Source organism: Brienomyrus brachyistius, chromosome 3, assembly GCF_023856365.1.
Source record: "Brienomyrus brachyistius isolate T26 chromosome 3, BBRACH_0.4, whole genome shotgun sequence".
NCBI lineage: Eukaryota > Metazoa > Chordata > Actinopteri > Osteoglossiformes > Mormyridae > Brienomyrus > Brienomyrus brachyistius.
In genome coordinates, this window is record NC_064535.1 from 28,128,592 (window position 1) to 28,142,971 (window position 14,380).

The 14,380-nt window shown below is 45.0% G+C and overlaps 1 long non-coding RNA gene across 1 annotated transcript; it reads right to left on the bottom strand.

Annotated features, from left to right (window-relative positions):
- LOC125738454 (uncharacterized) lies at window positions 1-9,441 on the bottom strand. The gene is made up of 3 exons (XR_007396837.1): window positions 3,905-9,441; window positions 3,628-3,752; window positions 1-760 (listed from the first exon to the last, which is right to left on the bottom strand). It is a non-coding gene; the product is annotated as an uncharacterized LOC125738454 (long non-coding RNA).
- Between the last annotated feature and the right edge of the window lie 4,939 nt (window positions 9,442-14,380).

The window sequence follows — 14,380 nt, forward strand, 5'->3', positions numbered from 1 at the left end:
GTAAATTTAGTATGACAGATATACCCCAAAAGCAGTATCTGGCTAACATTTCCTCCATTTTCTGCTTTCCTTCCTTTCTTGTGGAGTTTAAGTCAAGGGAGGTGATGCTACAATTATATAATTCTACTAAGACCCCACCTAGAATATTGTGTGCAGGTTTGGTCACCGTACCTTAAGAAGGACATTGCTGCCTTGGAAAGGATGCAACATAGAGCTACGAGAATGATTCCTGGTCTTAGAGGAATGTCTTATGAGGAGAGGTTAGCTGAGATGAATCTGTTTAGCATCAAGCAAAGGAGGCTAAGGGGGGACATGATCCAGGTATATAAGATACTAACAGGTCTGGATGCTGTTCAGCCAAATGGCTATTTCAGTAGTTTAAATACTAGAACTCGTGGCCATAAGTAGAAATTAGCGGGAGAACATTTTAAAATGAATCCGAGGAAGCACTTCTTCAGACAGCCTGTAGTTAGAGTATGGAATAGTCTTCCTGCTAGTGTAGCGCAAGCTAAAACCCTGGGTTCCTTTAAATCAGAGCTAGATAAGATTTTAACAACTCTGAGCTATTAGTTAAGTTCCCCCCAATCAAGCTTGATGGGCCGAATAGCCTCCTCTCCTTTGTAAATTTCTTATGTTCCCACTAAATCTACAGACACTGAGAAGAGATCCACAGTCCATTTGCTCTCCCAAAGTACCAGTTCTCATTTGTACTCACTGCTTGATTTAGCTTCCCCGTATTCATGTTATCTCTGTGGATTATCTAAAGCAATAAGGACAAGGGTATTCTCAGAAATATCATATTCCCAGCCGAAAAATATCAAAAACAAATTTTAGGCCCTAAAATACTTCAGAGTAGGCTGTCAGCAGTATGAACGTGACCCACTTTGTGTGATCTATGGACCAGAAAAACTCCTATAAAAGTAACTTTAGCTACTCGGCTGTAAGACCAAACTGTCCAAATGTGTAAGATTACATCAACGACATAGATTTTTAATAAGCTGACAGAAGATCTTACCTGGTGTTTTGGAAATGAGTCTCCCTGAGATAGATTACATACTGGAATCATGAAGGACATTAGACCCCCACCCCCCCCAAAAAAAAAAAAACCTTGGCAGATCTTTGAGACAGTACAGATCACACAACCCACAAAGACAAGCTAGAGGATCAAAGGAGCAGAGGAATGTGAGTAAAAATCATTTTGATTAGCCTGTCTATACATCACATTATTTAAAATGACTTTGAACCACAAATTGCAGTATGGCAGCCAGGCCCCTGTCTGCCTCGCATGTACTGAGGGCGTTAAAAGCTTTCTCCGGTCTTCCATGACATGAAGGTGTAAAAATATTTACTGAAGTCGCTGTGGGGATTCCACGCGCACGTCATTTGGAAATCATAAATGTATTTTTCACTCTGCATGTAACGCTTTTCTAACATGGCTCTGTGTCCGTGCTGTCAGTTTTCATGTGTCACCTTCTATTCATAGTCTGAAATATGCACCGGTATGTTGGCGTCTGGACCCATTTAAAGAACACTGACGTATCCAGGCTAATGCTAATGCAGACACTGTAGACGTTTTAGCGATGCAGTCCTGTCATATTATCCCTATTAGATTTATTCTGCTAAATTACCATTTTGCGGTTCTGCTGTCCGATGAGAAGGCCCACGGTCTCGGATGCCGACTCCCCGCTAGCATGATCCAGACGACGGGCTGGTTTCTCTGGCAAGGGGCTGTCACTATTATGAAGCATCTTTTTCTGTGAGCAAACCTGCTACAACGATCTTTGGTCCTTGGCGATGTCAGTCATCACGGTCTGGCTAATTACAACAAGGCTGTTTGGCCAAAAGGACTCATTCTCAGCTTCACACAATATACACCAGTGAGCCAAAACATTACGATCACCCCGCCCCCCACCCCCGTGAAGTGGATGATGTTGACTGTCTCGTAAAAGAAGGTACACGTCACGGTCTGGGATGTAATAGATGGTAAGCTAACATTTCGTACTTGTAATGATATGCTGTATGCAGAAGACAAGGACAATGATAAGGATCTGAGTGACTTTGACAAGGTCCAGATCATTATGGTCAGAGCATCTTCGATCTCGGTACGCCGTGTGTCAGGACATATTACTCCTGTGACCAACATGGAACTCATCTGTGATTTCAACCACAGCAGTCCTTCTGTTGGTTTGGGGACGGCCTTGATTCACATCCCACACCGACGAGGCCTAGTCGCCCAGCACCCTGGTGGATTGGACTGACCACAGCTGACCATCAGCATCCCATAAGCCTTGTCATTTTGGATAGACACTGACCCAGTTATCTGGATATAATGGTTTGGCCCTTGGTCACCCATATCTTCACCCCTGTCCATTTCTTCTACATTCAACACTTCAACTATGAGTATCGAATGTCTGCTTACCATCTGAAATATTCCAGACCTTAGTGTGCATCTTTTCTATGAGACAGGCAACATTATTTGCTCCACATCTCACCGCCCCCACCCTCCGCCCAAACAGATTTATCCTTTAACTGGTTTGCTGTTCTCCACCTGGCCAAATGCTTCTGCATAAGTAATCTCCCTCTACATAAGTAATCAAAACCAAGCATTTGGTTGAAGCTCACCAAGACTTTCAGTCAGACATGCCAGGCCTGGAGGAGTTCGCCTACATTTCAGCACATGGCATCGTGGTCTAGTTGCTGGCTGACGTCTGACTCCATTTTTCAATTAAGCAACTCCACGAAAAAAAGAAGCAGAAAATCTCCCAACCAATCAGTCAAAACTGACAACAGGAGACTTATTCAGAGTCATTTCTTTACATTTTAGGGTGCCCTCAGGTCACCCTGCTGGAAGCCCGAGGTAGGGGAGCAGGGGACTCTATCAAATAGCGCATCTCTAACTTTGCTGGGGGAGTTTGCCAAAGGCTCCTTACAAGCTAAATCCACCACTGATGTCTAATGAAAAGACGGAAAGATGTTTTCATGAATTTAACTAATATTTATGTTTGTAGTACTTTATATTAGTACTGATGCTTATTTGTATGAATTGATTGGTAGACAGCTAGCTAGCTGATATTATTGTTAATAATATCACAGATGAAAATGTAAGACATTTGTAATGGTTTCCGAGTGACAGGGCCAACAAGTTAGTCAATCGTGACGCAGAGAGCAGAGATGGGAATGTCCAGATCGCTCACATGAATCTTCTTACTGTTTCCAACCACTGACCATGTTAGAACAGTAACCTGCAGTATCAGGAACAAGCACCCTACACAAGAAGAACACCTTTACCAACTGAAAGCAATGGGCACGAGGCAGGGAACAACCCAGGATGGGGGGCCAGCCCATCGCAGGGCACACTCATACACCATTGACTCACAACTGTCTGGTACATGCTCTGCAGAAAGGCAGAAGGCAGCATTGAAATCCAACATCGATTTTTAAATCCAACCTTCTTTCATCTAAGCATCAAAACCTAAGCTTTGGGAGTGTGGGGGGGGGGGGGGGGGCTTCAAGACGAAAGCTTAATTATACCAGATCAGTTTTCAAGAAGTGCAGAAGAAAAGAAAAAACAGGTAGGAAAGAACAGTACAGAGAAGAAAAATTAATTGCAAAACAGACACTGGTTACCTGCATCGCGTTCCATAGCCGTGGTGATGCTGGATGCAAATGTGAATTTCAGACACGCTGCCAGAAGTGTCTCAGGCACAGGCAAGCGGGCGATCAAGTGTCAGGTGGAGGTGCCTGGCTCTCCTCTGCAATTATTTAATTAACAATAAAACAAAATAATGTTTAAAAACTCCACAAGCCTAAACATCTGGCATTCCTCCACTGCTCTGAAAAACTCAGCCCTCCCCTCAGATTGTTCCGGTTCTTTACATTTTATTATTTTATTTTATAAACTTACTTTGAGTTATAGTGCCCCTAGAGGTGGCACAGAGGAGTGCCTGTTGCCCGGTTTTGTGTTCCAGCTCAGCGGTCCAGGCCAGGGAAGGGCAGAGATGCCACAGGGTTTGGCTTCCCTTCGGCTGCTGGCCGCCAACGCCGATGCATCCAGCTGAGGTACAATAATTCGACACCTCCTAAGCCGCAGGACCCTTCACCGTGACAACTGTTGCTTTGTATTATATCCCGGGACTCTTCGAATGCAATAAAAAATTACAGTCAGCAGCATCCAGGCTGTGTTTTTGCGCCTGGAATTCTGCCTGTTTCGGCCGCCTTCCCCTCTCTCCTCCGCCTGCCCTTTCCTACGTGGGGCTCAGGATACACATTGTGGTGGCCTTGCTAAATTATTCATTTATTTTTGTAGGCTCATGCGCACTGAATGGAAGTTTGTTTCACGATGTCTGGCCCCCCTGAGGAATTCTGAGCCCGCTGCTTCCTGTAAGCAATTAAGTGGGAACAGGCCGGTGGTGAAGTCCATGGCCACTTAACGGTGGCGGGAAGCCATCTCCCACAAAAGGGATGTGAAGCCTGCCTCGTGAGTGGCCCAACAGCGTGAAGCAGTGTTTCCTAATCCATCCTCACGGACCCACAGACAGTCCACTTTTTTGCTACCAGGAGCTGGGAGGGAGCAAAAATGTGAGAAACACTGGTGTAAAGGCTCAAAGCAGGTCTCATTCCAGGTTCTGTCGATGCCTCACCAGTCCATGTTATACCAAACACAGGCAAAAGTGGACATACGGGGGCCCACAAGAGCAAGATATTAGCATAAACGTGAAGAACCAGCTTCTACGATACAGCAAATCAACAGGTTAATTAACGAGTCCATCTCAAAGTTCAGTCATTTGTCTCATGTATGGTCCTTTTATATGGCTCAATATTATAAACAACCAAACTGCAGTCCTACATAAATTAAACACTATGAATCAATACAGAACCATGTTTGGCAAGCTTGATTAAAATGAAGAGCGTAGAAATGAATCTGACTTGGACCTGACATGTGTTTCGGTGCTAAATAAGTAATTTAACAATGATTGGAGATACTTTTCAAGCTTTTAGAGATCATTACAGCAACTGAGCTAGTTAAAATGATTTATAACCATAACAATATTGGGGGGGGGGGGCAGCGTGAGGCTCAGTGGGCTAAGCCTCTGTGCCTGTGATGAGAAGGTTGCCGCTTTGAGCCTGCCTTGGCGCATCTGCAGGTTCTTGAGCGAGGCTCTTAATCCTTAATCCCCGGCCACCTGGATGCCACTATGGAGGGCTGCCCTTCATGGCCAGCTCCCTCTTACCTAGAGAAAGCAAGCTGGGGGAGGCGTGAAGAGCATTTCCCATTTATTTTTGTTGTAATTAACCAGTGACCCAACTGAACCCTTTCACCAAAATTGTACTGTCGTTTACTATTTCCATTCCATTACTAACCATATCACCCCATACCTGTCTTTAGGGCTGCTGGTTCTAATGGTCTCTGTAAATCAGACACATTCCTCTACCGTCTACCTAGATGCCTGCAGCAAACCAGGCGGTCATCAGCTTGGAGATTTAAGCTCCAATCTGTAAAACCCCAAAATCTGCAGCATGACCTACACACTAAAGAGGGCAGAGGAACGATCAGCACCCTGACATTAAAACGCCCCGCAAGACCTGAATAATCTGTCCAATGAAGAAAAAAAAAACGAAGACAGAGATATATTGTGTTGGAGTTCCTCTCCTCTCTGTTTTTTTGGCTGTCGTGCTCCTCTCATTGCACGACAGCTGGAGGTAGCCCACCCCTGGTCTCACCTGCCTCGAGAGTTACAGTAGGCATTCAGACACTGCGGTTACTGGCCCTCACCCGGGGAATCTGCAAATACTTTAAGGGGCTGCTTATTTATGTGGGCCCAATGACAACTGTGATCACGCCGAAGCTCTTACATTCCGGAGCATTTCTCCAAATTCAATTTAAACGACGGTGAGGTTCTCAGAAATTTGTGCACGCATATATATATATATATATAAAACGTAATTGGAGAGAGCAGGTATATTACAGCTTAATTGATTTTTATTATTGCTAGCAGTGCATAAATCTCTCAGCAGCAAAAAAAGTAAAGTAAAAAGTATGTATACTTGACTGGCATTATTATAACTAGATCACTGCATATACATTTATATATAATGTGCTGCAAGCCATATGTAATATTCTAGCTATAATAACACCAATCAATATCTTTAATTTGTTAAACCCATACTGTGCTACACTAATAAAATTATAGCAACTATCCGGGTTTAATTCAGACCATAAACAGGATTTATTTGGATTTAGTTTAAACACTGTAGTGGATCTAATTTTACAAATATGTCATTTCTGCATAGCTACACCTTAGTTGGACTTGACAGCATGTTCCGTGGTCTTCAGACAAAACGGAGAAGTTCAGCTGGGCCGTCCCACACAGGGGCGCCAGGCGTCCTGACAGTTGTCATCGGGGAAATAGGAACTTGACAAATCACTTCCCCTCCGATGGACGTCTCCCTGCCGGGGATGGCCGGGACGCCCCGGGGCCCGGGGGGGTGCCGGAGTGTGGCCGCTATTCATCCTGCGTGAAAGGAGGGCAGTGTTTGCTGGGGCGCCGCATGCAGCTAGGCATTCGGGTTGCGGGGGAATCCCAGCGCCGTCCTCATGCAGCTGGCAAGGCAAACGCATCTCCCCGGCAGTGCTGTGCTCCTCCTGCTCCCCCTTTCCCCCTTACACATGATTCCACGGTGCAGAAAATGAGCTAAGAGAAGAGTCATAAGCTGCTAATACTAAAGCTCCTGGAAATCACTCTAAAGTAAGCTAATGGTATAATTATTTTGTTGCCACAGACAAAATTAATATCATGGGATTTGATTTAAAGACTAAAACTTGCAGCTGTTTGATTTCACATTGAGGGTACATTTTTATAAACTGTCTTTCGTACAAACCTTTTATTGAAGTTGTTGTCTCTTAAAGCACCCCATGCTGGTTGATGAACTCTGTGCTTGACATGGGGGAGGAGCAATGGCAGATTCCTGTGATGTCAGCAATCAGGAGAACTGCACCTCTGAGTTGCCTTTTTCTCTAAAGTAGTATCACAATTTCACATTCATTTATCTCGTCCTTTTATTAAATATATAAATCATGTATATAGATTTTCTGTAGTCGGGAGAGATGGTACTCAAGAAAGAATTTCAATGTGCTTTGCACACTGTACTTTGTACATACGAAAATAAAACTTTGAATCTTGTATCTTAATCTCATTTTCTTTACTGGCCTTTGCTGAAATGTTTTCTGCTCTCTTCAAAAATCTAATGAACAAAAATTAAGTCTGGACAGAAAACTAAATGGAGCACGGCATGGTGTTCTCATGCCTGGGGGCACTGCCCTGTAGCCAATCCGGACAAACCAATTTATATAAACATTGGACTGAACTCACTATGCATCAAAGTTCTTCGGAAACCTCTTAGGTTCCGGAATCAGCAAGAAAAAGGAGCAATAGAGGTATCGTCAGGCAGTACCACCTTACAGTAAGGCTACTGCTACTTGTAAATGGTAGCGACTCATTCATAAAAAGAAAACTCTGTCTGATAGAGGGACGACATTAGTTTTTTCCAGGATAGGTGACCAGAACCTAGAGTGGTCTTGGAAAATCCAGGATGGGTGGCATCCCTAGTGGCGCCCTAGGTGGGCATCACTGCTGGCACCCCTCATCCGAGCCAAAGAGAAAGCACCTAGCAAGTCAGGCCCCTTCAAAGCTGGGGCTCTAGGCAGCCCCCTACAATACAGTATATCACATATAGCATTGACAGACCCTGATTGAAAGGCACACAGATGCAGACATTTACACACTACTGGCAGTTTAGAGAGGCCAACTGACATCAGTGTATGGTCTGTGGACTTCAGAGGAAATGCTGGACACGATGGGGAATCCCGAGGTACACAGCGCAAACACGCAAACTGCGTAAACTCAGGGCAAGGGAGGTGTGAGGCCAGTACCGCCCACTTAACCTCCCTGCTGTAAAACCAGTGAAGTGCAATCGGGGGCTTCCTGATTATTTTAGCTGTGAAGTCAAGCATATGAGTGAAGATTTTTCTTTAAAAAAAAAATAAAAAATTCAATGTCAACATTCCATTTGATGCCCGTGAATTACATTCAGTCTACATTCATCTTGCATTTACAGTGAACAGGCCATCTGTGTTCATTCGAGCTGCGCCCCTATCCAAATCAACTGCCATTCAGCCAACTTACATCTTGACTTTATACTATGAGTGTTTGAAATCCCTTCCCTCCACACTGGAACATTTGCATGTTCACTAGTTGTGCAAAATAATTTTCAGGAAAGTTTAATCTGTCTTGCTTTGAATCCTAGTGTAAATATATATTTTTTTCCCAGCATATGCCACATAAAGGACTTTTGAAGGTTCCACAGAAAATATCGTCAGGGGAAACAACCATCTTAACTTGGGGATGGTTTCCATGGCACCAGTCAAGCATCCATGGTGCCCCTGCTACCTGTGGAGGGTGAGTGATGGACCTAAGTTCCTGAGAGCCAGGAGCAGTTGGTGGCTTAATACTGGAGGCAGGAATCAGCACAGGGATGTCCAGGAGAACCGGTGCATCTGGTTCCGTTTACTGCGCGGAGGCGGATTCTGTCCATCTCAGCAGGGAAATGGGTTCGGGGAAAAGAATGCGTGGGCTGCCCGGCCTTGATCATTCCAGATCCAGATCCAGGAACACGCACTGTATTCCACTACTAGACAATCGCTTCTGACCACAAGCGTGGGAGTGTGCTTCTCACAAGCCATAAACAGTAGATACACCCCACGCCCTGATCTCTACAACATGCCTCATTTATCAGTTTTTTTCCTGATCTGTCTGTCCAAAGTTCAGGCAGGATGTAAATGCATGCCTCAGTTGCTCCTCCCTAGCTTGGTGATTGGAGTTAAAAACTGTGTGGAGGGATGGTCCACCCTCAGCACAACAGTGCTGGGGGGGGGGGGTTAGTATGTGACAGCACCTGCAAGATAATTCACTGGCCAGCAGTCCCATCTAAGGGAGATGGACTGATGAGAAAGAGACTGGCTCCCCGAATTATTGTCTGGTGCAAGAGGGGATTATGGGTGCACATAACCAAATGTCAAGAGGGACACCGCATCAGAGACGCACGAAAGAAACCAGGGGTGATTCCATAAATCCCACCTCTTTTTCCCCTGCTGGAGAAAGGGCACCTTTCCAAGTCAAGCTAAGTGAGATTTGGAAGTCAGTTTCGCTTTAGTGGGATGGTTATAGCAAGGACTTGGAGGGGGGGGATCTATTAACGGGTGTATTATTGTTCGGGGAAAGGAACAGAGCCTGTCCAGGAGATGATGGAGGACTGTTGGGTGGGAGGGATCCGCACATGCGCCCCCAAACCGCACATGGGCCAAGAAGCGAGCAGGCGCAAACTCACAGGGGAGAAATTATTAAAACCGCAGATCAATCAGTCAATCAGTGCGGGGGGGGGGGGGGGGGGGGGTAGGGGGGTGGTAAAGAGCAGCCATTTTATAGGGGATCTACAAGGAAGTGCCTTTTATTTCATTTCACTTAGCTTCTAATTCCTCTGATGTTTTTTCAGTACTGTGGTTCGACCAAGGATAGTGCTCATTTTACAGGGTTTGAATATTACTCTGCAGCTAAATACAGTGATACAATGTTCATTTAAAGCAGTGAGTAAAGAATTTCCCTGTTAAATATTATGCTTTTTCTTCTACCCTTTCCTTCGTTCCCACATGCTCCTCCTTTTATGAGCTCTGCTTACCCAGTCCCTGGGTGTGAAACTGACATATACCACACATATTCCTCAACTGAGGGAAGGGGTACAATATACATATTATGTGCTCCCTTTAGTAGCATATTTGCTAAAAATTATTTGCTGATATATTCCATTGTATTGGTATTGAAAATTCAGTTGAATTAACTGAAACGACGCTTCATATGATTAAAAAATGTTTTGAATAATGGTAGCTCCTGATTTTTATACATGGTGGAGCCTCCATAGCAAGAATAACATGCTACCTCTATTTGCTATTTAATAGGGCTGGTGAATACTGTTGGAGGGATTATGGAAAAGCGCTTCATGCAGGACCTTTCAAGATACTTGATACTGTTAGTTTAGCATTTATGGGCAGTCCTCTGTAGACCAAAGGTTTTCAACAGGGTTTAAGCATGGAGACCAAGATGGCCATTGGAAAACCGATCCACTTCTGTGCTGATTCTGAGGTATGTCTGTGGTCGTTGTCCTGTTGCAAGGTCCAGCTATGGCCAAGTCTCAGCTTCCAGACAGAGGCACCTATGTTTTTTGTCTAAAATGTCCCAGTACTTGGTGAAATTCATTATTCCACTGATCTCAACGACAGCCTCTGGCCCACTGGCGGCAAAACAACCTCAGAGCATCAGTGATCCGCCACCGAATCTGAGGGCAAGAAGATGCTTTCTTTGGACACCAAACATGCTGACATAATTCTATTTCGAGTCTCATGAGAGTAGACATCACGGTACCATAGCTCCAAAGACATACAAGTGAACTCCAAAGGCTTGATTTTTCCGGGTGCTCTCAGTCTGGCCTTTCTTCATGCAGCCCGTCCAAGGAACCTGATGGCATGGAGGAGTCATCATATGCTTAATTTTGTGACCACAAGATGCATCTAGAGCGTGCAGTTGTTGAAATGTGGTCCTTGGACCCTCTTCTGTGCCTCCCGCACCCCCTTCCCACTGTGCGTGGGGAGAACACACAGTTGAGTCCTCTTTCTGGCAAGGTCTCAGCCTCCCCAGCTTGAAATGTTCTGATTATTGTCCTACCAGATGTTTAGAGATACGTCTAGCCATTCACACAACTGCTTGCCCCTTCTGAATATGCAGCTCTTTGTCTTTTCCCATGGTGATGGGAGCCCCGAAGGGAGTTTACCCCATTTATACATTTTAGTGACACAGGAAGCTGCCATAAGAATGACTGAGTTAAATATAACTAGGAAAGAAAATTCCAGCAATATCCACCAATCAGTATCTGTCATCCATCCATCTTCTAACCACACAAAATATTGTTTTATTTAAAATATTGTTGTATTGCTGTAAAGAATGTGATGTAATGTTCTTAAGGAGTATGCATCCCTGACGACAAATAAGTAGGAAGCACATTTCCTAAGGGTGGATTACACGTGAGCAGCTCCGTCATGCACCACGCTGTGTATCTGACAATTTTACCCCTAATCTGGGTAGTGCACGCGGTAAAGGGAGCGGATGCGAGGCAGTTCTGCCGAAATTCCAACGCAGTCAACGTCTTCAAGGAGACACGGGATGCCACAATGGAAAACTGGCGAAGTTTGTCCAAATATAAGAGTTACGGTTAATTGGCGCTGGGAAAACGGATCCCGGCTTTCCATGAGAGCTTTGTGTGAGGTGCAGGGGGCTCTTCGCAAATCGAAAAGGAAAAGGCGGGCATTGCATCCGGAGACAGACAGCCAAAGTCCTCCAGGCAAATGGCTCCCTCCCGTGTGTGTTCTGGCACCGCTGAACCCGCCACTCTCATTACCGATACCGAAAAGTCACACCTCCGCATGATTGATTCCCCCAACACGGACAATCCCACCTCTTGTCCATTTGGGTGGGGGTGCTGCCTCTGGATTGGTGTCCAGAGGAAGGACGGTTCTGCGGTCGACACGGATCCCCAAGGCGGCGAGAGAGAAAACACTTGTTATAGCGTCGTCAAGGCCGGTGTTGAATCAAACCGGGAATGAAAATGAAGAACACCCCACGAAGGTGTGCTGTCTGGGCACTTAGAAACAGAAACACGGACCTCGCCAAGCTGCCCCGCTTGCAGGCTTAACTGTCTTGGCTAAATGGGCACCAAGCTATGTTAACAGGACCTGCCTGGACGGCTTAGCCAGACCTCAGATAGAGAACCACCTGTTTGACAAAGGGCATTTCTGGGACACTGTGCTGCTATGCTGCACATGCAATTGTACTCAGCCAACAGCTTTTACTTTTTGTTTTTTAAAACAGGCGTTAATGGCCATTAGGTTTTAGCACACAGTGCTATGCCAATCCATAAAAACATTAACCGCTACTGCTAAAACAGAATACGAAGACTCCATTCTACATTATTATTTAGAACTGAACTTAAAATGAAAGTGAGATGCGGGTCATTGACGAGCGTCCATTCATTCCAAACAGGAAGTGATGCGAGAGTACATAAGCAATAAATTAATCTCACTCGTAAGGACCCCAGTTCATAGAATTCGAAAAACAGGAGGATACCTTTTATAGAATACACCTCATCAGTCAGTCACACATTCACTGGGCAAGCGATGCATCCTACCACAATCCCAAAACATGTGGTTAGGCCATGTATTGCTGTTGAAAGATTGGGAATAAGATTTTGTTTTTCCTGTGATGAACAGGCATCTCTCTTTGGGTGTCCCCTGTACTTCCTGTGGCAGGATACATGGTTGGAAGATGGATGGATGGATGGATGGATGATTAATTATTACCCTCATTAACATTTCATCATAAACCATTAGACAAAGTGGGAAATGCATTATCCAAATCAGACACACACCAGATGGTCATGGCTTCTCACTCCAAACAGGAAAGTCTCTGCCTGTCCCACCCCTTCTCAGAAACCCAAACAAGCGTTTTAAGAACGAGGAACATGTCCTAGCCTTGTGTCTAAATATATCCCACTTCCGCAGTGACAGTGGTGGTCTGCACTGGCTTAGACGTGGGACTTGGTGAGTGGCGATCGCCAGTGGCTGGGGGAGGGAGGGGGGGGTCTGTCATGCCAGAATGGGGCCTCCTGGTGTGTGGCGGCAGGAAGACGACCACAGAGTTCTGACCCGCTCCGGTGGTGGCCCAGCGCTGGGCAAACCAGAAGAACCTCTTTTGTATAGCAACATCTCATAAGCATGAGAGTAATACGCACTCTGTCCCGAGGGGGGCAGTGTCTCACCTGTAGGGTAGCTGAAAGGGTACTTTAAATTAGTTAGTGGTAATACACTGACCGAGCTTTTAGGATGTACCAGAACTTACAATGGCCCAAACTCAAGCCAGGACATCCTTTTTCTATTACACCATGGGCGTCTGCAGTTGCATGCCTGTACGCGCTGTGCACATCCTTGGCATTTATTTGACTTATTTGGATTTTTTTTTTCTTTGTTATCCTTATGTCTGTAACAGAAAAATACAAAGAGAAGGGCTGCAACATTTCGGGTAAAAATATGAATCACAATTCCCCCCCCCCACTCAGAATCAAGATTTTCTGTCACTATTCCTGAACAATTGATATCAATTGGTATTATTTTGCATTACATATTATCTTTATAATGATGGAACTATAACAATATGTAGAGATACAAAATATATTGGGTAACATGCCAATATTTATACTTTATCAATATTCAAAGTTAGCAGCGTCTCACTAAAACAATGCAGGTGATCTCAGTGGAGGACTTTTGTTGGCTTGTTCACCACTGAGGTGAAATCCTTCAGGCACTAGTCATAGACCCTTGGGTTCTGAATGGTTATAGCAACAGTAAAATTCAAAGCACGTTTGAAATAAGCTGACTCCTCAACCAGCTTTCAAGATCCATACTTAAAAAAAAAAAGCATTTGGGACTAAAATAATGGGATTTTCTCCTAATCTTCTTAAAATGATCTTGCATGACAGACCACCATCATCAGTGTTTGACAGGTAAAACTGTGGACCGAGCAGCAAGACTGAGGGAGGATCATAGACTTCCACCTTCTGCCCCCTACTGTCAGGAACGGTCTCCAAGCTGCAAGTCCTTTAAACAGACAGCTTACGCTGCCACGCTGCTAAATTATCGAGCCTTGTTCTCTATAGATAAATTCATTATCAGGAGAAAGCGACTACATGAATTATTCCAAACATGGCCGTTCTTGGCTTCCGTATTTAAGAAGAAAAAGCATTACTGTATGTTCATCTGATAATTCCCTATCACTCAGACTGTGTGTTGACTGGGTTCACTTCTACTGGCTCTGACTACCTATCAAAATGTAGAAGCTTCCTGCAAATTTAAGGGAGAACAAGGGGTTCATCAGGAAGAGAATGAGACGCTGCGCTTCCAGAAACCACAACAGACGTGTTAATCGTGAGTCACTGCAGCTGAAAAAGCTGACACAGCAAATCCCAAGGAGCGCAAAAATACACTGTACCCCCTTCCCTCTACTGCAAGCATCTTTGGAGAAGAGCGTCACATACCTGACTTCAATGTGATGATCACGGACCTGACTGGCCTGATAATCACTGCCAAGCCTGTCAAGCAACATGCACAGGGGGACCAAAAGCAGCATGCAGGGCCATTTCCCACTATCCGGGGTCTTCTTAATGCTCACTATCCCAGGTAGCACAGGGTAGAAGGCAGGGGTACAGCGTAAAACGGGAGGCGGGA